Source organism: Siphateles boraxobius, unplaced genomic scaffold (assembly GCF_051911475.1).
Source record: "Siphateles boraxobius isolate OS27281-9 unplaced genomic scaffold, OSU_SipBor_1 41, whole genome shotgun sequence".
Lineage (NCBI taxonomy): Eukaryota > Metazoa > Chordata > Actinopteri > Cypriniformes > Leuciscidae > Siphateles > Siphateles boraxobius.
The window spans coordinates 1,899,928-1,924,951 of NW_027509042.1; the positions used below are offsets into that span (position 1 = coordinate 1,899,928).

Below are 25,024 nucleotides of genomic sequence, written 5' to 3' on the forward strand. Positions count from 1 at the left end.
CTATCTAACCGATGGAGCACTGATATGCTATCAAAACATCACTAAATATGATCAATTCAACCAATCAGTGACGCGCAGTAAGAATTCGCCGATGGGCGAGTTTTACTCTACTTGGTGTGGTCACGTGGCAGTGAGATTCGGCGGGCGGAGCTAGTCTTTCTTGACAAGTTGACAATGGCGGCGCCGGCGGCACACGAGAAAGAGTCAAAGAGACCAGTTTTTTTCACACATTGGGGGGTTCTCTAAATTTTTCAAACGAACGGCAGTGCTGGATGAAGTGGTGGCACACCGACTTCCAGGTTCTCTCCCTCTCTCTCTCTCTCTCTCTCTCTCTCTCTCTCTCTCTCTCTCTCTCTCTCTCTCACACACACACAATCTCAATCCAATAAGCTTTATTGGCTGTCTCTGTCACTCTCTCTCTCACACATACACACCATGTTTCACACACATTTGCCATTAAAATAGTGATCTCAATAGGAATGTAACTATGTTTGCTTTGCATTTTTTGTTGTTTTTAAATTCTGAGCTAGATTACTGTGTTTCATACTAGTTGAAATGTTAAAATCATCTTTCTTCTCCTACTTGGTGTTCACTTCAAGAATGTTGTCCCACCCTCTCTTTGAGAGCCTTCTCTCTTTCTCTAGTATCAACACAGACTGTTATCCAACTGTCAATTTGTCTACAGTGAACTTTAAAGATATGTAGTCTACAGCTGGGGATTGATTAAAGAAGTAGATTGTTGTATTCCCTATTATTTGTTGTATTCCCTATTATAATTTATCGTTATGCATTTGCGCTTTTTCTATCTGGACACGGAGCATAATAAACATGCATCTTGTTCATTATCATTACCTTTTATTGGTATAGGCAAGGGGCATGGCCTAAGGCCTAAAATGCACCAGAATGCAGGAAATCACATCTATGAAATTCAAAATGTAATGGGGGAGAACCCCCAGACTCCCGGCACAGACAGCCCCACCTACAATATTTTTCACCAGCCGCCACTGGTAAATATATGATTTATCATCACTGTATTAGAGAACGCCACCCGGCTGCAGGTTTTCTATACAGTACGCAGAATGATTGCATCCTCTGGAATGAAAGAGTAGATGTGATTGTGGACCCCTGTGGGACCTCCGTCATGTTTCAAAGACTCACTTTCCTCAACATATGTTTAAAACACTTGAAAAAAATCTTGCTGAGTGAGACTGGAGGGAAGGATCTGGAATATTCTCTCTGTATGCTTCTCTCGCTCTTTCTTTCCCTCTCATGATGTCCTTGGATTATTTTGAGTGACAGGGGAAGCTGTAATTTACATTCAGAGAAGAGTAGCCGTCACTCGCTGTCTGTCCTCTAAAGCGTGATCCAATCCTCTGTCACGCTTCCCTGTTTCACGTTATAAGAGGGTGAAAGAGCTCTCCGCTATCTCTAGGACTAGCATACCTGTCCGTTTGCGAATCCCTGTTGGGAAAGTCTGATATACAGGAACCCCTTGCCTGATGAAATTTCTATCGTAATTTAGATCCAAGTCAATGTACAGTGGTCTTGGAAGCCATAATAATGGTGAAAATACTTCCCTGACCTGTGCTTGAGGTATTAATCTCCTTTAGTATGTTGGAAATAGTTTTGTTTGATAACATAAATTGAGACAGGAGACATAGACCCAAACCAAAGGACATGTTTGGTCTTAGGAGATAATCATTAACATTATATAATTCAGAACAAGTGAGTATATATGATTCAGAGTTTCATTGCCTTTTTATTTTTTAATGTGTATTAACTGCTGATATGTTTAGCATTATAGAATATATTAAAGTGAAAGCTATTATAAAGTGCAGTCATGTCATGTGTTGTAACTGAGCAGAATTGCATAAATACGCTTCTAGTTCTGCTGTGCTGTAAGGACAGCTGTTGTTTATTCCACAAACCTCGTTTCGGAGAGCAACTGCACTACAGCACGTCATACTGACACACTGAGCTTTAAATCCACTCACGCTCCAGCAGTTTGGATGCATCCCAAACCGCCGGGAACCCTATCACAGCCTTCCAGATACGGGATCAATTCTAGCCGTTTATCCTCAGGCTACAACATCCAGATATCTTCTCTTATTACACTGTCCAGAGCAAAGATCAATGCTCTGATCTCAGAGACCAGCCCTGCTGCAATATTTCACAGATTCCAGACTAAATACTGGAGTCTGGTCCTTACTCTTAAAACCAAATGAATTGAACCATCTGATGTTTTAATCAGTCTTTAGTAAACACATAGCTTTTAGTAAATGTTCTGGTGAAGAGCCTAAACTATTGACAGGAGCTGCTTCTTGAAGCTTCAAGACATTTGGGATTCAGTGTGCATATCAAACTGCCTGTCACTTGATTTCAGTATACAAGGCTTTGTGTCATAACTGTTTTGATAGTTTTGCAATTTCAATGGTTCTCCGCTCAATGATCTCTGTTTAGACATTTTTAATCAAATATTTGTGTAATAAAAAGGTAAGAGTTGCAATTAATAGTCTCTTATTGGCCTGGTTATCCAAAACAAGCCCTACATTTTAAAGGGGTCATGACATTGATTTTTTTTATTTATTATTTGAATATGTTCCTTGAGGTTCACATATAATGTTAATAATGTTTTTTGCACAAAAAACAAATATTAAATATGTGATATATGCGGAAAAACTGTTATTTTCTACCTTCAGTTTGACCCGCTGCCTGAAATGATCCGTTTTAAAGACACTGCCCCTTTAAGGATTGTCAGTAAATGTGTAGACAGCATCAGTGATTATAATGGCTTTTGACGTGACGCTTATAACCAGTGTATTGACATGCCAGCCATTAAGCGGCTGAATGTCAGTGGGCGGGGCCTATAGTGCAATGATGTATTCGTTGATGTCTTGCTCTGGAGGCGGTCATATGCAAATGTATTTGCCTGTGTGATGTCACCGATCACCCAATATCAAAACAAGCTGTTTTTGTAGCTTGATTAAATAAATGCGTTGTTTATAATGAGGAGGATGTTTTAAGCCTTGAAACTTGCAGTATGTTTTACTAATACAAAGACCTCTTTTATATCAAAATTCTAGGCAAATTTTAATTCTCCTGTCATGGCCACTTTAATAAATAATGGCAAGCACTTTAAACATTCTAGCATCATAGAGTTTTGCTGTGCACTCACATTCATGTTTTCCGCTTGTATTTTGGATAGATTGTGAAGTGAGCAGGTCTGGTGTCTGTCGCGGGCATCTGGGAGAGTGTCAACATCACACAGATCTGTTCTGTACTGGTCGCTAATCCCTTTAGTTTTGCAAGCACATCTGATCCCCACCTGCCCGTCGCTCTGATCGTACATAACGCCTCCGAATCCCACCTCATTTTCACCACACACTCCCAAACAAATAGCACTGTTGCAGGTGCTAATCCGCCATAGAGCTGAGTGTTTTTGTTTTTTTACAGCCGTAGAGATCTGTGAGCATGTGAAACTTTTTTCATAGTATTTTTACAATGTGCTTCTTTGAAAATGCAACATTTTGAATTCAGTGGCTTTTTTAGACATGTATCATGGAAAAACCATGCTTTTTTGGCATGATAAAAGGCAGACTGGTGGTACAGTATACCACCATGTGATAGTAAAACATTGGTACTTTGAATGGTATTTAATATGTATGCCAAAGTACTTCCAAAAATACCATGGTGCTACTATGGTAAATGTCCAAAAAACTGTGGTAGTACCAGAGTACTTTTTTTTTATATAGTGTAATATACAGTGTGTTTTTTGAGTACCATAGAGTACCATATTAATACCATGATACATAAATATGTAAATAATTCAGTTAACAAACAACCAATGAATAATGATCATTACAAAAAAGTGTTTTTCTTTTTGTTTGTTTTTTTGTTTTTTGTTTTTGTTTTTTTTGTTGTTTTTTTTAGACATGTACCATGCAAATACCATGCTTTTGACACATGATAAAACTAACCTTTGTAACTTTGAATGGTGTTTAGTTGGAATGCCAAAGTACTTCCAAAAACACCATGGTACTTCTATGGTAAATGTCCTTAACATACAAAAAACTCTTTTGTATGTGTATTTACTTCTTTGAAGAACCAGTACCATTACACGTGAATTTTTCAATCATTCAGTTCAGAATGAACAATGATTATATACATTGTTCATCACATATGTATCACATATTATCATGGGTTTTTGGAGATTCACAGTGGTACTACCATGGTATTTTTAAAAAAGGACTTTGGTAACACTTTACCAAAAGGTTTCCTTAGATACTGTGATGCTACCATGGTATTTTGAATGTACTTTTATGTTTTATGTAAATACCATGGTACATGAATTTCAGTACCATGGTAAATATGCCATCACTGTTCCATACTTCCACAGTAATGCTTTTCTTTGTATGTTTCACTATACCAAAAAGTACTACGGTATAATATAATTATCATATATATTGGTGCTGTGCTATAACTCAAAATATTATCATCTGATACCATCAATGTACCATACAGCTGCAGTGTGTTTTGTTATGGTCACCTGACGCGTCTCCTTTATTGTTTCAGGTAAGATTTGAGTAGATGCAGCCGGTTCTAGATCAGTTTGGCTGGTCAGAGTCTGTTCTGACCTCCACGCTCCCGTGGCCCGAGCTCATTTCATGGGCTGTCATCATTAATCCCGATGGAAGATGAACAGACAGGTTCGTGAGGAGCTGTTCTCCCTTCACCACTGAGCTGCTCAGTATGCACGCCGGCGTATATGTAGCGTGACTGAATGTTCAATCGCTTCTGAACTACGTTTGTAAATGCGTCGTTGAGTCTTTCCTGAGAGAAAAGCTGTATTCAGATCAAGATGGTGCACTCAAAGTCATAGCAATACACTTTTGGCATCAAATTAATTATTATAACTACTCTGAATATAAACTGATGCTTGTTAACTCTAAAGGTGATGAGACACAGGGCAACTTTTTGAGCAATGTTGATGGGCAATGTTGCCGTCAACGGACAACCAGATGAGACACAGGGCCCACAACCGATCTAAATTATCCTGATAGAAATATATTGCCCATTTTCAATGGGAAAGTGCCCAAGCAACAATCACTCGGCAAGATTGCCCAGCAACATTGCTCAAAAAGTTGCCCTGTGTATCATCACCTTTAGAGTTAGCTAAGAAGACTAGTTAAAGGTTGTGAATCTTATTAAAACCAGGTAACAGCTCAACTCAAAATTAAAAGGGAAAAATTAGGTTTCGCTTGAAAAAAAAAGCCTATAATTTTTTTGCAATATGACATTATTTTGATAGTAATATGACAGATAGTATATTAGGCATGTTTTCCTTATTCCATATTCACATTACTGTAATGCATCTGGATGTTTTAGCTTTGTTCATTATTATTTTCTAAATTATAATTTAATATTATTCTCAATGGTGATTCTTATTAGATTCTCATTAATATGGAAACTCTTCTGTTCTCATAATTTTGAGATATAAAATTTCAATTGCGAGTTATAAAGTCCAATTCGGAGGGAAAAAAAGACTTTACTTCTAAGAATTGGAAGTTATATATCTCACAAGTTGTAATAACTTTGTAACACTTTAGCAAGCATCAAAAGACGTTTGTGCTTGGAAATTGAACATATCAGGAATATATACAGTTGATATGAAGAGAAATGTTTGGCGCACACCCTCGCTACAGTGCGAAAGTCTTCGTTTTGTGTGGTGGATTGGCAAACTCTCAGCTGGCGAGCGTGTGTTTGTGTGTCAGCCCTCATCGCCTCCGACCGCCTTCTCGCTCGTGAAGAGGTGTAGCCTTTGTCTTCATGTGCATGCAGTTGCCATGGCAACGTGACTCTGCATTCCTTCTTACCTGCTGTTTTTATCAATTCACACTTTTAGTGCTCGCTCTGCGTCGCTCTGTTTGAGACACGCGATCTGTCAGAGATGCTCACAAATAGCTCATCGGAACTGCCCTTTAAAGGGTTCATATCATACACTCTCAGAAAAAAAGGTACAAAAGCTGTCACTGGGACAGTACCCTTCTAACATGTACCATTTAGGTACTAATATGCAGTCTTTAGGTACAAAGATGTACCTTTTGAAAAGGTGCCGCCACAGTGACAGCTTTTGTACCTTTTTTCCTGAGAGTGTACCTTGCATCATTTAATTTGTCCACTTATGATAAAAAGGTCAAATTTAGCTTTTCATGACTACTTGACTACACTATACTTTGACTATAGTTTTCAATCTCTCTTGTTTTAAAAGAGATTTCTAAAAAGACCCAGTTTCTCATTATTTTTCCTTTTTTTACATTGTTTTTTAGCTGCAATATTTAGCTTATTAATACTAAGTCTGCAGCCCACTTTACATACTTGTAGTGTGCACTAAAAGCATGCAGTTCACTGGTGAGGCCCGGGAAGAGAAACTTTAGCCAGATCTGGACTCAGTCACAGCTTTCATCACAGTTTATTTTGTTAAGCATCTTACCTAATAAATATAAATTTAAAACATTATTAAAGACAAGGAACAGTAGTTTAGGTAGACACATTGAATAAAGTAATTAAATGTAAAATAACACTGGCTACTGTATAAATTATTCCTTATTTCTTTGACCTTTGTTGTTTGATTAACATTAAACACAGTCAGCAGCAGAATATTAGGCTTCTGTCACTTTAAAGGGTTAGTTCGCCCATTTAAGACATGAAGTTGTATGGAATCCTTACCAGCACTATAGTGCATACACACTGACCCACTCTGTAGTCACCTCCCTGGTCAGAGTTTTGGCCGCTGGAAGTTTTTCAAGAAAGTACTCCCGGTTAGTTTCCGGGGCCTCAAAACTGTGCGTTTTTACGTGAAAAAATTATTTGCGTTTCAAAGCTTGATTAATTTAACACACAAAAAACACGCCGGTCAAAATTCATACCTCTGTTTTAATCTGCACTATTTTCTTTCCATTTCTATCAATCCGCGCTGCTGTCAACGTAAACAGAGCGCACGTTCCGATCAGCTGTTCAATAGTGTTTACACAATCGATTACGAAACGACGTAAAAAGTAGAAAATGAACGATGGTGGGAACTTGTAAATTTCCAGGCTGTGACCACAAGAATGTGCCGTGATCACCGTTCAGATTCCATCGTTTTCCTGTTTCGGATATAGCTAAGAGACAGCTTTGGCTGGTTAACATCGGCTACTCTGCGGGAGCTAAAATATCCAGAATCAAGGATTATCGTCTGTGTAGTGCTCACTTCAGCGAAGACGATTACATCCCCAACCAAGGAGGAAAAAGAAAAAAAATGATTTTAAAGAGTTTTGCTGTACCAGTACCACGGGTAAGCTCTATTTACTAACTTTATGATCCCATGTCTAAACTGTACGGTAAACAAGCTGATGTTTAGACTCCAGTGGAAAACACGTGAAAAGATGTCTAATATAAAAACAGTATATAGGGATATAGGTACAATTTGCTCTTGCTACAGCTGTGGGCCCAGCATCAACTTGGACAACTTCATCTCTGTCCTCTCGCTCTCTCTCTTCCCGTTCTATCTCCATCTGTTGAAGTTCGGCATCGGTATACTCCGGTTCATAAAGCTATCCCTTTGGCGTTGTGCTAAAATTACTTTCATCCTCATCTGTTCCGTCTGACATTGTGCTAATATTGGTTTCATCATCAGAAGTTTCGCAGTCAGACATGTTGTCACCGAGTCGCGCTATCAACAGCTGATCGGAACGTGCGCACTGTTGACGTTGACAGTAGCGCTGATTGATAGAAATGGAAAGAAAATAGTGCCGATTAAAACTGAGGTATGAATTTTGACCGGCGTGTTTTTTGTGTGTTAAATTAATCAAGCTTTGAAACGCAAATATTTTTTTCACGTAAAAACGCACAGTTTTGAGGCCCCAGAAACTAACCGGGAGTACTTTCTTGAAAAACTTCCAGCGGCCAAAACTCTGACCAGGGAGGTGACTACAGAGTGGGTCAGTGTGTATGCACTATAGTGCTGGTAAGGATTCCATACAACTTCATGTCTTAAATGGGCGAACTAACCCTTTAAGACTAATAAGCGGATCCAATACGCTGAAACTGGTATACGTCTTTCTCTACTGTTTATGTTAATTTAAACCATAACCGTCTATGTTTATTAGGATACTCACTGAGACAGGCATTTTTGACATCTTTTTTGTGAATTTGTCCGTTCAAGTGCAAGAAGATGTGAAGGAGAGCTCATTTCAGTATTTTCGTGCTGTCTGAGATGCGCTTTCTGTGCGCAACTGTGGATGTCTGCGCACACAAAGCTTTCCACACAGTGTGTATGAAACAAACTGAGCTCTCTTTTCCGTCTTGCACTTGAATTTTTAAAAGGTCAGGCTTAAACACTTATGACGATGCAGCGCTGGCCTGTTAACTGTCCCGAACATCCTTCATGTTTGTTTACCGTTATGTTCTCACAATATTACATTCTTAGAATTCATAAAAATATTATTAGCCACCTGGTGATTGACACCAATTTTTACTTGCATTTGGCGCTTGACAAGTGTTCATTTTAGGCCCTGATTACCAGTATTTCAACAAGCCATGTCATAAAAAAGCATTGTGATACCACAGAGCTCGTAGTTGCATACTGTTTGTGTTTGCCTATAAGCATTAGCAATCTAGATAGATCATTATTAGTTCACTTTTAGGTTCATGCATTCTAAAACACACTTTATATTCGCCCTGTACAACTGGAAAAGTCTAACGACAATGGGCTGTGGGAAATAATAGCCTAGTGGACTAGCATGCACAGATGCACACTTGAAAAATCAACAGTAGTACACCATCCGTGCTCTTCTGGTATAAAATGTTCAATATATTATGATTCGCGATGCACTAATGGCAATCTTGCACACTGTTTACGGTTGATAGTGTGCAAATTTAGCTTTCAGCACTGGGGAACTCATTCACACGCGTGTCTAGATGATCGATTCTTGAGAGGTTTGTTAGTAATCGAACCCACTCCTGCAGAGATATCGGCCCTCCACCTCTCTTTCAAGCAATTAAAACACTCTTGATCCCGACAAGCACCCGGCGACCTCTTAAAAAAACGTGCGTTAAGTGGACTTACTCTAGCATTACGCCTGCTGATGAAGTCATGGCCACTTTACCTCCTGAATGACTGCAGATGACTCTGAAGAGCTGCAGACGTTAATGTTGACCATCTGTCGCTCCTCGCGTGAGAAGCACCTCGGCCGAGGAGAAGCGACCTGTCAGATCCGATATCAATGAGCCTTTAAGGGCTTGATACTGCTCTGATTGCTTCTTTATTACGCAAGGATGTTGAAAGCGCAGAATAATGAGAATATAAATGAGATGTGGCGTCCAACACGAGGCTAACAAGGACACATGCACGCTCATCTGTGATAGAAATGCACATCTGTGTATTAATTAAGTGGGACACATTCGCTCGACATGTGCAGTGTATGTTCTGTCATATACAAACCGTAAGGATGAGCTGATGCTTGAGGTGTGTCCCGCGGCTCAGATCACATGAGGTTAGTGTATTTTACAGTGCGACTGCATTCGTTCATGTGTACATTAGCTCTACCTGACCCAGCCTGAGGCCTAGACTGTGCTCACAGGGAATTGTGGGTAGCGTTATGTGTCTCGACTGCTTACATCTAAGGCCCTTGTGATTTTTACTTGTGATCACGAAGTTTAGCCAATTAAAATCTAAGGTTTTATAAATTCATTTGATTGCAACACATTTTAATTAATAATAAATTTGTATTAAATCATTAAACATAGAATTAAAACCAAAGACAACAGACAGCATAGAACTTCTTAAAAAATACAACAAATTTCATCAATTATTATTTGATTCAATGATTCAAGCATCAATTATTATTATAAACATTTTATTAAACCATAGAAACACTGAAATTAAAACAAAAAAAGACAGCATTTGGGGAAAAATAAAACTGAAGAGAAAACTGGAAAAAAAAGATTTCATAGGGCTCTATAAGTCTACGTTTATTTTATTTGAATTGTGAATGCTTTATGTTGCAGATTGCTATATTTCAATGCCTTTGTTTAGCAATTAGATTATTAATTTTGTTTGCACTTTACAAGTGTAAAATACGCAAAGACACTCCGCTAACTCTCATTTGACTGCTAATTTATTCTTATTTCTAAGGCAAGAGAAACAAGCTCTTCTGCTTGATTTGACTGCCACATAATAAAACACTAGAAAAAATAAACTTCCATTGAAGTAAAAAAACCATTTAGAATCCCCCTACAAACAATTTGTAAAGCGCTTTTCACAAAACACATACAGCTTTTCATAAATTTATGATTTTTATGTTTATAATAGCTTAATGCCTAATTGACAACAGGATGGTTTACATACTGTATGACAATGATATTATAAACAATCAAACAGTTAGATTTGCTATCTATTGTTTTATGTGAGTGCACACACTGTGTGTATGTGGATATTTTTTAGTGATATGAACTAAAAACGACCTAAAACGCCCTGGGTTCCACCTAGATGTGCAACTGTAGCATTGTGCCGGTGAGTTCTGTGTGTGCAAATACCACTGACATTTGTTTTATTATATAGCTGTAAACTATTGATGCTAACATTTTAGATTAGGAGGAAATGTTTGGCTTGGTATGTTTTTCGTGCATTTTATAAGAGCGGGATCCTTTTAAGTTGCTGAATTTAGGCATGGTTGAATTTTTATGCACATGTGTAAGTCCCTGCACGAACATTTGCCTGCATGAAAGAGCTGCGCTCTTGTGGGCAGACTTGGCCCCATCGGATGTGAGACGGACAGCGAAGCGTTGAGAAAAACAGAGAGAAATAGAGAAAGAGCTGTACTGCGTGGTTGCCAGATCCCCCCAATGCGAGCAAACGTCACCGCACTAAGTAGGTCAGGCTGCAGGCTTCTATGATGAGACATCGTACTACAGCATCTGATCTGTGTTGTGTTTGAATCCCTGCATCACTGTGTCTAAATTCAGCTTCATCTTGTCCGTCATTAATCATTTGCCCTTTAACATTACAGTTGTGGTGCCATTTATAATGTTTGCCTCGAGGATTTATGTACCAAACCACTAAGCATCAAAGCCCTTAACCTGTCCCACCGCTTTCCACAGTGTTCCTGCACTGAAAAAAAAAGGGTGTTGGATTTATATGATTTGATAGTGTACATCGGTCCCAGGTGAACCAATTAACTTAAACAAACATAATTTATTCATGTAACTTCAACATCATGGAATTAAGTCTTTTTAAGTGACCCAATTAAGTAGTCTTAGATTAAACTTGGAAGGGTCATAGCACTTGCATATTGTTGTCCTAAGTTTAGTTTAACTGCTTCTATCATTCTCATTTGTAAGTCACTTTGGATCAAAGCGTCTGCTAAATGAATATATGTATATAGTTCCTGACCCAACGCAGCTTTAACTGTGTTCAGAGTCAAAGAACATGAGGAGCATTGACCATTGGGTAAAAGAGAGTCAACATGAAAATGTGTTTACAACCCATTTTACTTTTATAATGTGACGTGATAAATGGAGGGCTGGGTTTCATTCTGTTTTTAGTGAATTGAAAAGTGGATGTTACACACCAGAATAAAAAATACAAGGGATTCTTCAAGGTTGTTGTTTTTGTTGTTGTTGTTGCTTTTTAGTTTTTTACCTTACCAGGTTATTACATTTAAAATAATTAAGACAAAAATGTTCTTATTTGGAATAACATGCACAAAAATGTATGACAATAAGACCATAAATGTTAATTAGGAAGGTACATTTAATTAATGCATCCAGTTTTAGTGTTATTTTAGTATCATTAAGCTATTATTATAGTTTTTATCGATATTTTTCATTTTCATTTGAAAATTTTTGTGTTTTTGTATGTTTTTGTCATTATAAATAGTTTTGGGGGTTTTAAGAATATATCTATATAGTTTGCATAAAACGAGAAATGTTGCCTTGGTAAGTAGCTGAAACTACATAATAACCTTGCCTGTCACTAAATTTATTTTATTTTATTTTTTTTATGTATCATGCCATAATGCATAATAGCACTATTATACAATCAGGACACTCTTCTCTGCTTTGTTTATTTTGGTATGTTGGCGTGAACATTGAAACATGATGAGATTCATTTATTCACAGTTACACAAGAAGACCAAACAAGTCACTTGTGTTTTTTCAGTTCGCTCACAGTTATATTTGTATAATCAGCGCAAACATCTGAGGCCAAATGTGGCAGGAGGAAATATGGAAATGGAGTCTGTCGAGAGCTTCTCAATTCTAATCTATACATCTGTAAATATTTGGACAGAATTACTGCATGCATGAGGAGGAGATGCAGTAGGATTGTGTATCAGGAAAAGCGAATAACTGGAAGAGGAGCAGAGGGCTTTAAAATGAGTGTTTGTCCGGATTACATAATATCCCAGAGGAGCAATTTCACTGCTTATAGGCTGCGCTTTCATAGCCTTCATAGAGACTTGAAGGAGTTCTCAGTTAGGTTTCATTTAAGAATCATCTTCACCTCAGATGTTTTCCCAAAAAAAAAAGAGACAAAAATGCTTCAAAAGTTGAAATACAGTAAAAGTTTAGAGCTGTAAAATGACTAAGGAGAGAAGCTCAGACGATGATGAGGATTCATATTGAGATATGTCTATTGATTGCACTGTATCTTGGCAAATCATTTGAGATCCCTTCTGAAACTCTTGAAGAGATTACAGGTTTTTTGTCAGGAGAAACATCTGAGAAGCAGGTGACAAACAGTGACTCGATTAGCCCTCACTTTAAATGCATTGTTGTCTAAGAGAATCTATTGAGTTATATTTAAGAGATCTCATTTGTGGGTTTTCTTCTCTAAGGCATGCAATGTGATGTTTCATTATCCAGTATTTGTATGCTGAACAGCTAAAGATCACAGTCATTAATTTAGGGTCTGACACATGTTAAACCAAGTCTTTTACTGCATTTAACAGTGTCATTTTAGCCAGGATTTACAGGATTAACCTGTTGAGAAACTGAAGCATCTTGAATACTGTATGTTACTTGCGTTTACTCTGTAGAGCACCTTAGACTTCACATCACAAAAAATAACTATTTTCCAGTTCAACCTTAACAATCACATTGCTCAGATTAACCCTTGAGAAGCTGTTAATCTGTGTATCCAAACTAAAGCAATGAATTAAAGAATAACACCTGCTGCAACTTTTAATTTGAACAAGATTTTTTACATTTTCTCAAAATGTAAGTGGTTTTGCACATGCAAAACTCTTCAGAATATTGCCAAAATGTTGCATGTTAGAGCCATAACGACATTTTTGTAATATTTTTCCTTATATTAAGATGATTTTGTTTTTGATAAATGTATATTTGTGTTATTTGTATTGTATCACATGACTAGTTTTATACGTGTTATGAATGCGTACCAGTTTTGAAGAAGAATAAGGAAAGGTTTGTGCTAGACAGTCTTTTGACCGTGGAAAAGGCTTGAATTCATGTTTTTGAGACGTGAATAAGTGTAAAGTAGTTTTAAATTTGATTTTTCTTATAATGTAACAGGACAAAGAAAAAAAAAGTAAATCTTAACAATACAAGTTATGGATTCACGTCATCAAATCCTTTGCGCAACACCCTTTTGGAAAGTTCACCATTACAGTGCATTTTGGTTTCTTGGGTGTTTCAGCTGATTGTTAGCATTGCAATAGAGTTCTGGATGATTTCTATTTCTCTTAAAGGATTAGTTCACCTCAAAATGAAAATTTCCTAATAATTTACTCACCCCAATGCCATTCAAGATATCCATGTCTGTCTTTCACTGTCTGTCTGTCTGTCTGTCTCAGTGGAAGAGAAATGAAGTTTTTTGAGGAAAACATTTCTGGGTTTTTCTTCGCATAATGGACTTTAATGACAACCAATGTTTTGAAGTCCAAATCAATGCAGTTTCAAAGGTCTTTGAAGTGCTTCAACGGACTGTGCACGATCGCAGCTGAGGAGGAGAGTCTTATCTAGCAAAACGATTGGTCAATTTAAAATATATATGTATATTTATATACTTTTTAACTACAATTGTTCGGATTGAGCTGATCTGCAACGCGCCGGGAACTATGTCATCACGTTGAAAGGTCACTGTCGATGTCGCTGAAGTACCGCCCTACTTTTTACAAAGCGACCAATACAATTTGAACTATCCTCCTTCGCACGGTCACTTTGAAAAATCCAGAAATGTTTTCCTCAAAAAAATTAATTTCTCTTCCACTGAGGAATGAAAGACATGGATATCTTGGATGGCATTGGGATGAGTAAATTATAAGGAAATTTTCATTTTGAGGTGAACTAATCCTTTAACCTTAGTGGAAAGTTCTGTGCGTGATCTATGACGACTCTGTTGAATGTCCAACACAATCTACGGAGAGCAGCGCAAATTAGCGTCAGGTTTAAGACATGCTTTTTTTGGGCAGTAAATAATGGCACAAACACCAGTAAATTGACGAGCACAAAACCTTAGTAAATCACCTTTTTTGATTCATTTAAATACTCTCCTCCCATAAGTTTTGCGTCTGAAAGGGAAACTCCTAAATATGCATATGCAATAAGATCATCTGCAAAAATAACTCTGTCCACACTTTTTCAACGCTAATTTTCCCCTGCGTGTCTTTAGTAAATCCTGATAGTAGTTTTTTTAACGCCAAAGGAGGGTTTGTACTGGTGCAAGCTGTTAGTAAAGCTGGCCATTAATGTTAAGCATTTGTTTAAATCATTGTTGCGTGACAGAAAACTAACAAGTAAACTGTATTTGCAAGATAAAGGTTTTTTAAATTAAATTTAAGTGCAAAAATGTGATGACCCAGTAAGCATCTCTTCCAGTGGTGCATTTACTTTAAACTTTGACACTTCATTAACAGAGGCTGTAATTCTGATCCGTTAGATATCCTCCATGACCTGTGGAAGAGCGGCTGGATCCAATCCCAGTTTTATCACACAGTGAACATCTGTCGTGAGTGTGTGTGTGTGTGTGTGTGTGTGTGTGTGTGTGTGTGTGTGTGTGTGTGTGTGTGTGTGTGTGTGTGTGTGTGTGTGTGTGTGTGTGTGTGTGTGTGTGTGTGTGTGTGTGTGTGTGTGTGTGTGTGTGTGTGTGTGAGGTGGTTGAATCTCCTCTCCTTCCCCATCAAACAAATCTTGCTCAAACATTTTCTTCTTAGTGCATCCTTGTTGATCGTCTTTCGCTGGCCTGTCCGCCACAGAAAATGCCTTAGTTCATGAAATATATAAAACAACATCAATCTGAGGGAAAGAAACATCATTTGAGAAGGAAAACATAAGCAGCAGGGATTCACACAGATGCATTTAATTGAAATGTCTTGAATTGACGAGGTCATGTGAAGTGTTTGGGGTTTTGAGTCTCCTGGCCGCTCAATAGCCTTCGACTTTCTTCTTCTTCCCAATAAAAACAGGCTGATCAACTGAGCAGATGTTTAGAGGGAAGTCAGAATCACATTTGTTGAAAAGCACATCAGTGAACGCGACACAAGAAAGCTTCAAGACCTCGCTCCACTGGCACTTAAAAACACACAGCGCCCAATAAAAGACTGATTAACAGAGCAAATTTAATGAAGTACTTCAATAAATGAAGGAAGAGGAAGCTTTGTCTGCACTGAATGGCTTCAGTAAATCCGAGCTGCTTGATCCCGCAGTAGAAGCGATGTGGAGACGTCTTATGCAACATCTGGAAGTGCTGAATTCTGCCCCAGATTCACTATTACGCAAGACTCTGACTCCATCACAACACCATCACAAAACTGTTCTGTGGCGATACAGTGATGGGAATGCCATTGTACTTTGATACATACCATGGTATTTATATTTAAACATACAGAATTATAAGCATTTTTTTGGGTGTGCCATAGTAAAAACATTGATAGTTCACCTCTCCCTCATGTTGTTCAACACCGTAAGACCTTCGTTCATCTTCGTAACACAAATTAAGATATTTTTGATTAAATCTGAGAGCTGGATCACTCCTCCATAGGCTTCTAAGGGATTGAAACTTGCCGGCCCCGAAAAGTCATTAAAGACATCGTTAAAATAGTCCAAGTGACTACAGTGGCTCAATCTTAAGTTTATCAAGCAACGAGAATACTTTTTGTGCGCAAAACCCCCCAAAATAACGACTTTTTTCAACTATTCATTTCCTTCTCTGTGGGCTCGAGTCAGTTCACTAGTGTAACAGCGCAGCGCTTCTGTGTTGTACGTCACACGCATCACACACATGACCAGCGTCGGCCAATAGTGAGCCTACGTGTGACGTACAACACAGAAACACTACACTATTACACTAGTGAACTGACTCGACGCTCACAGAGAAGGAAATGAATAGTTGAAATAAAGTTGTTATTTTGGGGGGTTTTTGCGCACAAAAAGTATTCTCGTCGCTTGATAAACTTAAGATTGAGCCACTGTAGTCACTTCGACTATTTTAACAATGTCTTTTCGGGGTAATAATAAACATTATTACAGTTTAAAATAATTACATTTTAAAATGTAATTTATTCCTGTGATCAAAGCTGAATTTTCAGCATCATTCAGAAAATCTGAAATTATTCTCATATGATGATTTGCTGCTCAAGGAACATTTCTGATTATGATCAATGTTGAAAACAGTTGGGCTGCTTAATTTTTGTGGAAACCAGGATATTTTTTTGAGGATTGTGTGATGAATAAAAAAGTTCAAAAGTACAGCATTTATTTGAAATAGAAATCTTTTATAGCATTGTAAAAAAAAGTACAGTCAATTTTGAGAAATTTAATGCATCCTTGCAGAATAAGAGTATTACGGTAATTTCTTTAAAATAATCTCACTGACCTCAAAGGTTTGAACAGTAGTGTATCAAATGACCATGTTACTACTATCTGATGTCATCACTGTACTATTGTAGCACCAGAGTACTTTCTGTAAGAGTGGAAGTGTCAAAATAACATGCATTTGCATGATTCCTTACCAAAACATGGTAATACCATGGTATTTTTAGTGTGATATATAATTTGGTGTAGTGAGAATATGATTACAAGATATTAAAATGCTCTGCCAGTTTGATCAGCCATGTCTTTGTTTTGTCTAGATGATAATCCCTGTTCTGAGAAAAGTCTCATGAGATTCATGCAAAACATTTGGAGCTGCAAACAGAGAAAAAAAGGTTAAAATTCTTGGGTTTTGTTTACAGTACATTGTTTTTTCTATTAAATTAAGCTTTGTCTTTTACAATACTTCATTTATTTTTGCATATGCATGATACTTCAACCTTAACCTCATAGCAGCCAATGTGGAACTTGTGAGTTTTTTTACAAGACTTGGTTTAGCATGTAGACACAAGCCGTGATGAGCTGTTCCACTCGGGATGAGAACGGAAAACTCCCGCAGGATTTGACGTGTGTGTGTGTGTGTGTGTGTGAGTGCATGAGTTCACCTGTGTGACTGTGATGCAGCGCTGCATGTCTATCGAAGCTAAACACACTCTCTCTCTCTCTCTCTCTCTCTCTCTCTCTCGCTCTCTCTCTCTCTCTCTCTCTCTCTCTCTCTCTCTCTCTCTCTCTCTCTCTCTCTCTCTCTCTCTCTCTCTCTCTCTCTCTCTCTCTCTCTCTCTCTGTGGCTGTTGCTCGACTCTCTGGAAGATTTATACAATCCTCCGCTGCTCTGAGTGTTTGTATTTCAGGATTATTCTGATGGATCGCTCCGGCTTTCCAGCCTCAACAAGTTAATGCCCTTCCCATTTGTCACTAGATGTGACGCAAATAGAATTTATGATAGAGCGAGGAAGTGCGCGCGCGCGTGTGTGTGTGTGTGTGCGTGTGTGCGTGCGTGTGTGTGTGTGTGTGTGCTTGTGCGTGTCTGTCTGTGTGTGTGCGTCTGTGTCTGTGTGTGTGTGTGTGTGTGTGTGTGTGTGTGTGTGTGTGTGTGTGTGTGTGTGTGTGTGTGTGTGTGTGTGTGTCTCAGAAGAGTCTCTGATCTTCTCTTCTGTATATACTGTTGGCTCGGTTCCCTCCTTCAGTGTCAGATTTCAGATTTGTTTCACCTGTTTTATCGTTCACCAGGTGAAACTGGTAAATCTGCTCGTCTGGAACAGTAATAACACACTCCACGACTGATATGTCATTTCCTGGCTCGACCACAGCATGAGTTTGGGCTGGGACTACTGGTTCTGACTAGTAGCACAGAAATTACATCCTCACTGCTCAGTGGTTCATGTAGGTTGTCTACAAACCGAAAGGCTGGTGGTTCGATCCCCAGTTCCATGAGCAAGTCACCTAACCCCGGCTGCTCCTTATAGCTGGATGGCGCCTTACATGAATGAGTGAGTGAATGGGTGAATGTGAGGCAAATATGTAAAGCGCTTTGGTGGCCGTTGGGTCTGTGAAAGCACTTTATAAATGCAGTCCATTTACCATCCAATTACCATCCTTCACGCGCCGTCTAGAGAAATGATGGCAGGTTTATAGCGTTTCCCATGTGCCGGCAGTCGTTTAGGCAAAATCACCACTTCATTGTGTGACGGCACAAAGAAAGACTCTGTCACTGTCTCTGACTCTGCGCTGAAACAATAGACCTGCCTTAAAAGAGGCTTCAGGTATTGGCAGGAGGTAGCGGCTCAGTTTAATATGAGCACTCGAGTTCATTCACACACACACACACAGCTGTGACGGCTCCCTTTATCATTACCTGCTGCCGCTGGAGTGAAGGAGAGAATGAGACCAGAGACCAGGACTGTGGAGATAAGCCCAGCTTCTGAAAGCCGCTTGATTAGCACAAAGACCCTGGTGAATATTGAGAACGGTCAGGCCAGACTGAGGATCTGGAGTGTGTACTAGAGCTGAGTGATGTTCTCTGAGGATGTCGGAGATAAAGCAGCTCTGAATCACCGGGAACTTCAACTCTGTGGCACTTTTGAAAGTGTGTTAAGCTGGGTGATATAACCAATATTTAAGACCATTGTGATGATTTTAGCGGCACTGCAAATATCACAATTATTTTGGTAAATAAATTATGATTTCTAGTATTCTATTTTGTTTGACTAATTATGTTATTGTAAGACCATACAAACACGCTAGTTTTGTCCTACTAGTTTATTTGCACTGATCATTTCAATGCAGCATTTCGCTTATTTAAATTTTAGTTGATGTTTTAGTCATTTCTTTGTGCTTTTGTATTGTTTATTCGTTTTTAGTTGTTTTATACTTTTGACCCCTGCCTGGAAGACTACGATTTGGATTACCCTTATATTAATAAACTGCTGCAAATTGGATCTTCTGTCCCGTGTGTGTCGTGACAGAACGACTCCGTCCTCTCAGATCCAGCGGTATGTTTTTTAATATCTCTTCCCCAGCCACCGAGCAGGAGAGAAGGGAGTTTTTTTAAGGGGACCAGGTTGGTCAAGTTTCGCGGATCCCGTGGAGGTCACAGTGGAGGATGTAGTCGGGAGATGGTCCCGGTTCCGGTGGTCCTGAGTCCGGTGGTCCAGAGAAGGAGGAGACACAGCCCGTCTGCCCAGTCAGAGACTGTTCACGTCACGTCTGCCCAGCGAGAGACTGTTCACGTCACGTCTGCCCAGCGAGAGACTGTTCACGTCAAGTCTGCCCAGAGAGAGACTGTTCACGTCACGTCTGCCCAGCGAGAGACTGTTCACGTCCCGTCTGCCCAGCGAGAGACTGTTCACGTCACGTCTGCCCAGACGTGAACAGTCTCTCGCTGGGCAGACGTGACGTGAACAGTCTCTCGCTGGGCAGACTTGACGTGAACAGTCTCTCGCTGGGCAGACGTGACGTGAACAGTCTCTCGCTGGGCAGACATGACGTGAACAGTCTCTCACATACGTATGTCTATCACATACATTCGGGAAATTGGTTCAAGTTATTTCAGCCCTTTACAAATAAGCCTTATGATTTAACAGTATGTGTGTCTTTATTTCCATACTAATTGTTTCGTCTTTTGATTGATGTGTGTCGAGCAGGGGTGTCCAAACCTGCTCCTGGAGGGCCACTGTCCTGCAGAGTCCTGCTCCGAGTTGCCTTAACATCTACCTGGATGTGTACCTACTGAGACCTGGGCTGTGTCCTAAATCAGCCCCTATACCCTTAAACAGGGCACTATTTGAGGGAACAGCCATTTGTAGTGGTGTAGGAAACCAACGTGAACATTATCAATTATTGTGGGGTGCATTCAATCCCACAATGCACCGCAATGACGAGTGTACAACCGATGTATGCTCAACGGCTAGAGAATACCCATAATGCACTGTGAAAGTCACACGCTGACTGAATTCCCATGTCTGAGTAGAAGATGGCGCCCGCACTGAATTATCCATTTTTCAAACCTCTGGTCCAATGTGGCTAGAGCGTAATATACAGGAATAAATTCCTTTTTAATTAATTATTAAACTGTTGAATTAAAGGGGGGAGGTTAGGGGGCAATAGTAGTCTAGTTCTAATAGTTCTAATAGTCTAATTCTGCATGCTTTCTATAAAATAAAAAACACTAAATTGCAACAAAAAAATGGTTACACTTTATTTCGATAGTCACTTTAGACATTCTAACTTTGCAACTACATGTCAACTAAATCTAAATAGAGTATTAGTAGACTGACTGTCAGTAGACTATTATAGTATGGTTAAATGTTAGGGTTCGGGTTTGGAGAATTAGTTGACTTGTAGTTGCCAAGTTACATATAGTCAGTAGAATGTCTGTTGGGGGACCATCACAATAAAGTGTCAACAGATATCAAGCATGCAGTCGACTAATAATCTAATGAGAGTTAGTTGACATGTAGTTGCAAAGTTACTTGTAGTTAGTAGAATGTCCAAGTGGACTATCGAAATAAAGTGTTACCGAAAAATTTGTTTAATTAAGGTTTACACATAGTTTTCATGATAGAGTTCGAGATAAATCTTTTCATCACTACTAGAGCTGCCAGTTTACTGAGCTTCAAATGATTATTAAACAGCAAACAGCCCTTCTGATGCACTCAGTGCCGAATTCACTCACTCGTTTTCATTCACTCCCTCAAGTGAACAAGTGGACTAATGTAGGGAATAGGGATGTTGGACACAGCCCTTGAGTATCTGGTTCGGGTGAGTTTAGCTGTGTTTGGAGCTGTATTACGCAGGACTGTGGCCCGCAGGAGCAGGATTGGACACCCCTGGTGTAGATGAATGTTGCATGATGATGTTTTCTAAAGTCATGTGTTGTGTCCGTTTTTCTCCAGTGGTCAACACTACCTGTCCACCCAAGAAAGGTGAGAGACGGGCAGACTGCTGCCGGAGTGTGTGTGTATGTGTTCATGCAAAAAACTGTAACGTGTGTGTGTGGCTGTGTGTAGTCATGTGTTCTTCATTGTCTTGGACTTTTCTTTGTAAGAAAAGTCCCATGTAAGTTCACATCGTTTCTGTTTGTGTTGTATTTCCATGTTTGGGTCAATGACAAATAGATGATGCATCTGAGATGATGGAAATAAAAAAAAATATTCAGAAATGCATTTTTTGCTCATGGTTTTTGTCACATGAAAATAAAATGGCTTTTGAGATATTTAAAAAAAAATTCTCTTATAATTTAAATCAGCTTTATTATTGTATTTTTAAGGTTTTGATTTAGTCAAATGCTTCTTTTTTACTTTTTTTTTTTTTTTTACAAGAATATCACCCTATAAATAAGCCTTATAATCATGTTATTACAATCTTGGGACAGTTACCACCTAAGACATTTTTTTTATTTTAGCAAAAATATCATAATTAAATTTGATTATTCTTATAAAATTTGTATTGAATTCTTTTTATATTTGCACTTTTGAATAAGTAGCTCAGTTCTGGACACAAAACAAATAAAATGAGCATCACGTCATTGATCCTTGTTTGGTTTTTCCTTTTATCTTTGCCTGTTTTGTCGTGTGTGTGTGTGTGTGTGTGTGTGTGTGTGTGTGTGTGTGTGTGTGTGTGTGTGTGTGTGTGTGTGTGTGTGTGTGTGTGTGTGTGTGTGTGTGTGTGTGTGTGTGTGTGTGTGTGTGTGTGTGTGTCCTCTGTAAGCCGCATGTCCTATCTGTGATGTCTCTCTTTGATTTGATTCTGTTTAGTGTGTATGTCTGTGTTCTGGAGTGCCTGTTTGTTATTACCTGTAAAATAAGCAGGAAACCAGTGATTGAATGCGTAATAATTAATCTGATGAAAGCTATCCTTTCTGCTAGACCGGACGTCACACACATCCAAAAACCTCGATAATTTTGATACTTCTTAGAAATGTAGGAAATCCTGTCTTTTTAGATCGAAAGTGGTCAGGAAATGTAATTAGAACTCTCAAAACATTCTATAATGTGACGGAATTCCAAAAAAGTGGAAAAAAAGAAAGGACAGGATTTTATCCTTCAGGAACTGGTTGGACCTCTGCAGTTGGTGAAGTGTTTGATGATTTTTTTTTTCTTTGAACTGAACATAAATTGTGACCAGGAACATCCATTTGACCAAATACTAATCAAGCCAAGCCCCGCTTATCTTCCGAGTTTATTAAGACCAGAAACATGTAATTAGGCAAATAATAGGGGTTTTCCACTCTCTTGAGATGAAGACTGTAGTCAATCTAAATTTGGCTAAATCAAGGTGAAAATGTTTGCTTCATTCTGCATCCACATCAATAGGTGTCAGTGTAATATCTGAGGCCAGCAAAGCATAAACAAAATATTACTGCATTTTCACAATCTGACTTGGGCATGAACTGATACGGTAAAACCGATTACGTTAACTGTTTGTGTTTGCAATTGCTCACAATTATGTTAAGGGGTGTTACATTTACAACACACACTTGAGGTATTTAGACAATCACAATGCACTGGGTCTGCTGGCCAATCAGAGCACTGGCTTTTCAGAAGGAGGGGCTTTGTAGAATCCAGACCAGAACTCAGAGCGTTTCGACAGACTGGGAATAGAAGTGCTGCAATAATATAGTATGTGAAAAATAATTTTAAAGCATACTAACCTATTCTATTAAACCCAATAAACAAATAACGACCTTTAAAAATGGCATCATATGGCCTCTTTGAGCTTGCCTTAGGCTAGAAGAGTCTTACATTTTGGTGATTTCAGCCGTCAGAAGCTTGGAGAAAACATCTAACTGGGGTTTCAGAGCTAATTAGCTAAACCTCATACAGAAGGGAACGATCTAAACCTCTGACACTGGTGTAAAGTTATCTGCCGTTATCTCTTCAGCCACCGCTGGAGCTCAGGAGTTATTCATATCTAGGTTACACACAGCAGTTTTACCTTCTCCATATTATCTTGATTGTTAGATGCTATCTCGAACAAATCCTATTAGCTAGTTAATCCTGATTAATTAGTCAGAAAATCTCCAGTAACTGTGTCACCATGGTTTGGAATGGAGAGGTTAGAATATGCTGCTTCCCATTTGAAGTGTTTCAGTGTTTCTGAGCGCATTAAACAGGAATGATGCATGATATGCAAGACAACAAACTGTATTTATCTGTGTTGTGCTCGTGCATTACAACCGATTCAGTCAGTGATAACAGTGACAGAGTGAATATAATATCTACCTCACCATCTGTCTCGTGTACATAGTAACTAAATACTAACCCAAGACATCTGTGTATTTCTGCACAATTTGCATTCATCTGCTGAAAAAGGAACAATGTTTAAATCAGAAATCTGTGGCTTGTTAATTTTAATAGTGTTTCTGAGTGAATCTCATGAAAAACATGTCCATCTCAAAAATTATATATATATATACACACAAACCCCCCATGGCATATTGCAAAGCACTATGATATGATACCACTACTTAATTGTAAGAGTTGTTTGATTAAAATTGATAAAATGCATGTAAACCTATCCAAAACCCCAAGCTGTAATAAAGTCAAGCTTTGCTAAACGTGCTGCACATTTATCGGTTAAGCCTGTTCCAGTCAGTTTTAAACTGAATATTCTTGAATAATGAAGCGAAATTTATTCAATGCAACTTTATTGGCTTTGTGGAAATATAATAATATTAAACATATCGCTAGAAGTTCTCTAAATGTTTAACACATTTATCTTGGTTGGTTTGTTTTTCAGCTTGACTATCGGATTTCTTGAGCAGCGAAATGTATTCAGTACATTTCAATCTGCAACTTTACTCTTCATTGGCTTAATTTTCCAGCTGTTTGATGTCAAATCTCTGTGCTCGCCTGGGCTGTCAGGCTCCGTCCGCATCTCGGCACAAAAAGGTGATATTGTTAGACTATGAATGGAAGCGAGGCGAGGCCATTCCACAGGGTTCAAACAGTCCTTTTGAAGTGCCAGCCTTATTACCGAAATGTGCCGTTTACCCCTGCACGCACACACACACACATACACACACACACATGGACACACAGAAAATTGGTGCTTTTAAAAGCCTAATAGAGCTGCCGCTCAGTGAATCTTAACCTGCAGACATCTGCCAGCAAAGAAGCCAATATCAGTACACAAATGAAGCCATAAAAATGTACTGTATATGCATGTATGCAGAGAAAAAGTAGATTTATGAACACATGCATAACAAATATTTTCTCTGTGAGTATATTCAACCTGATTGGATTGGTAAAATATGATCTAAATTTACCTTTCAGGTAACATACATTTAAATATGTTAATAGTAGCATGTTATATTTCCCAATGCAGTTCCAGTATGTACCTTTTTGCATGGGAAATCTTGATACTGCATTCAAGTGCCCCTATTATGCTTTTTTGAATATTACCATTCATGCAGTGTTTAATATCAAATATGTTTAAAGAGTGCACGACAGATAAAGATATTGTCTCCTAAAAGAAAGAATCGATTCTAAACTGCTGAAACGATTCGTCTGTAATTCCAGTCTCACTTCCTGTTACATACCTTCATAACAATGTAACAAATTTGCCTGTAGCTGTAGCTGAGACTGGAAGAGTTTGGTTTGTGTTGTCGTCATGATGAGAAGACACAGTATTCTGTGCTGCAAATCCACTTTGC

General features: G+C 38.6%; 1 protein-coding gene across 12 annotated transcripts in view; it reads left to right on the forward strand.

Moving 5' to 3' along the window:
- Nucleotides 1-25,024, forward strand: part of slc12a5a (solute carrier family 12 member 5a) — a 184,454-nt gene that overhangs the window by 85,805 nt on the left and 73,625 nt on the right. The window contains exon 1 of one of the 12 annotated variants that reach the window (XM_077197692.1): nucleotides 21,279-21,293. The exons of the other annotated variants lie outside the window; for them this stretch is intronic. The gene's annotated coding sequence lies outside the window, so the exon portion shown is untranslated. Of the gene's footprint in view, nucleotides 1-21,278; nucleotides 21,294-25,024 lie in introns of those variants that run through there. 12 annotated transcript variants of the gene reach the window in all.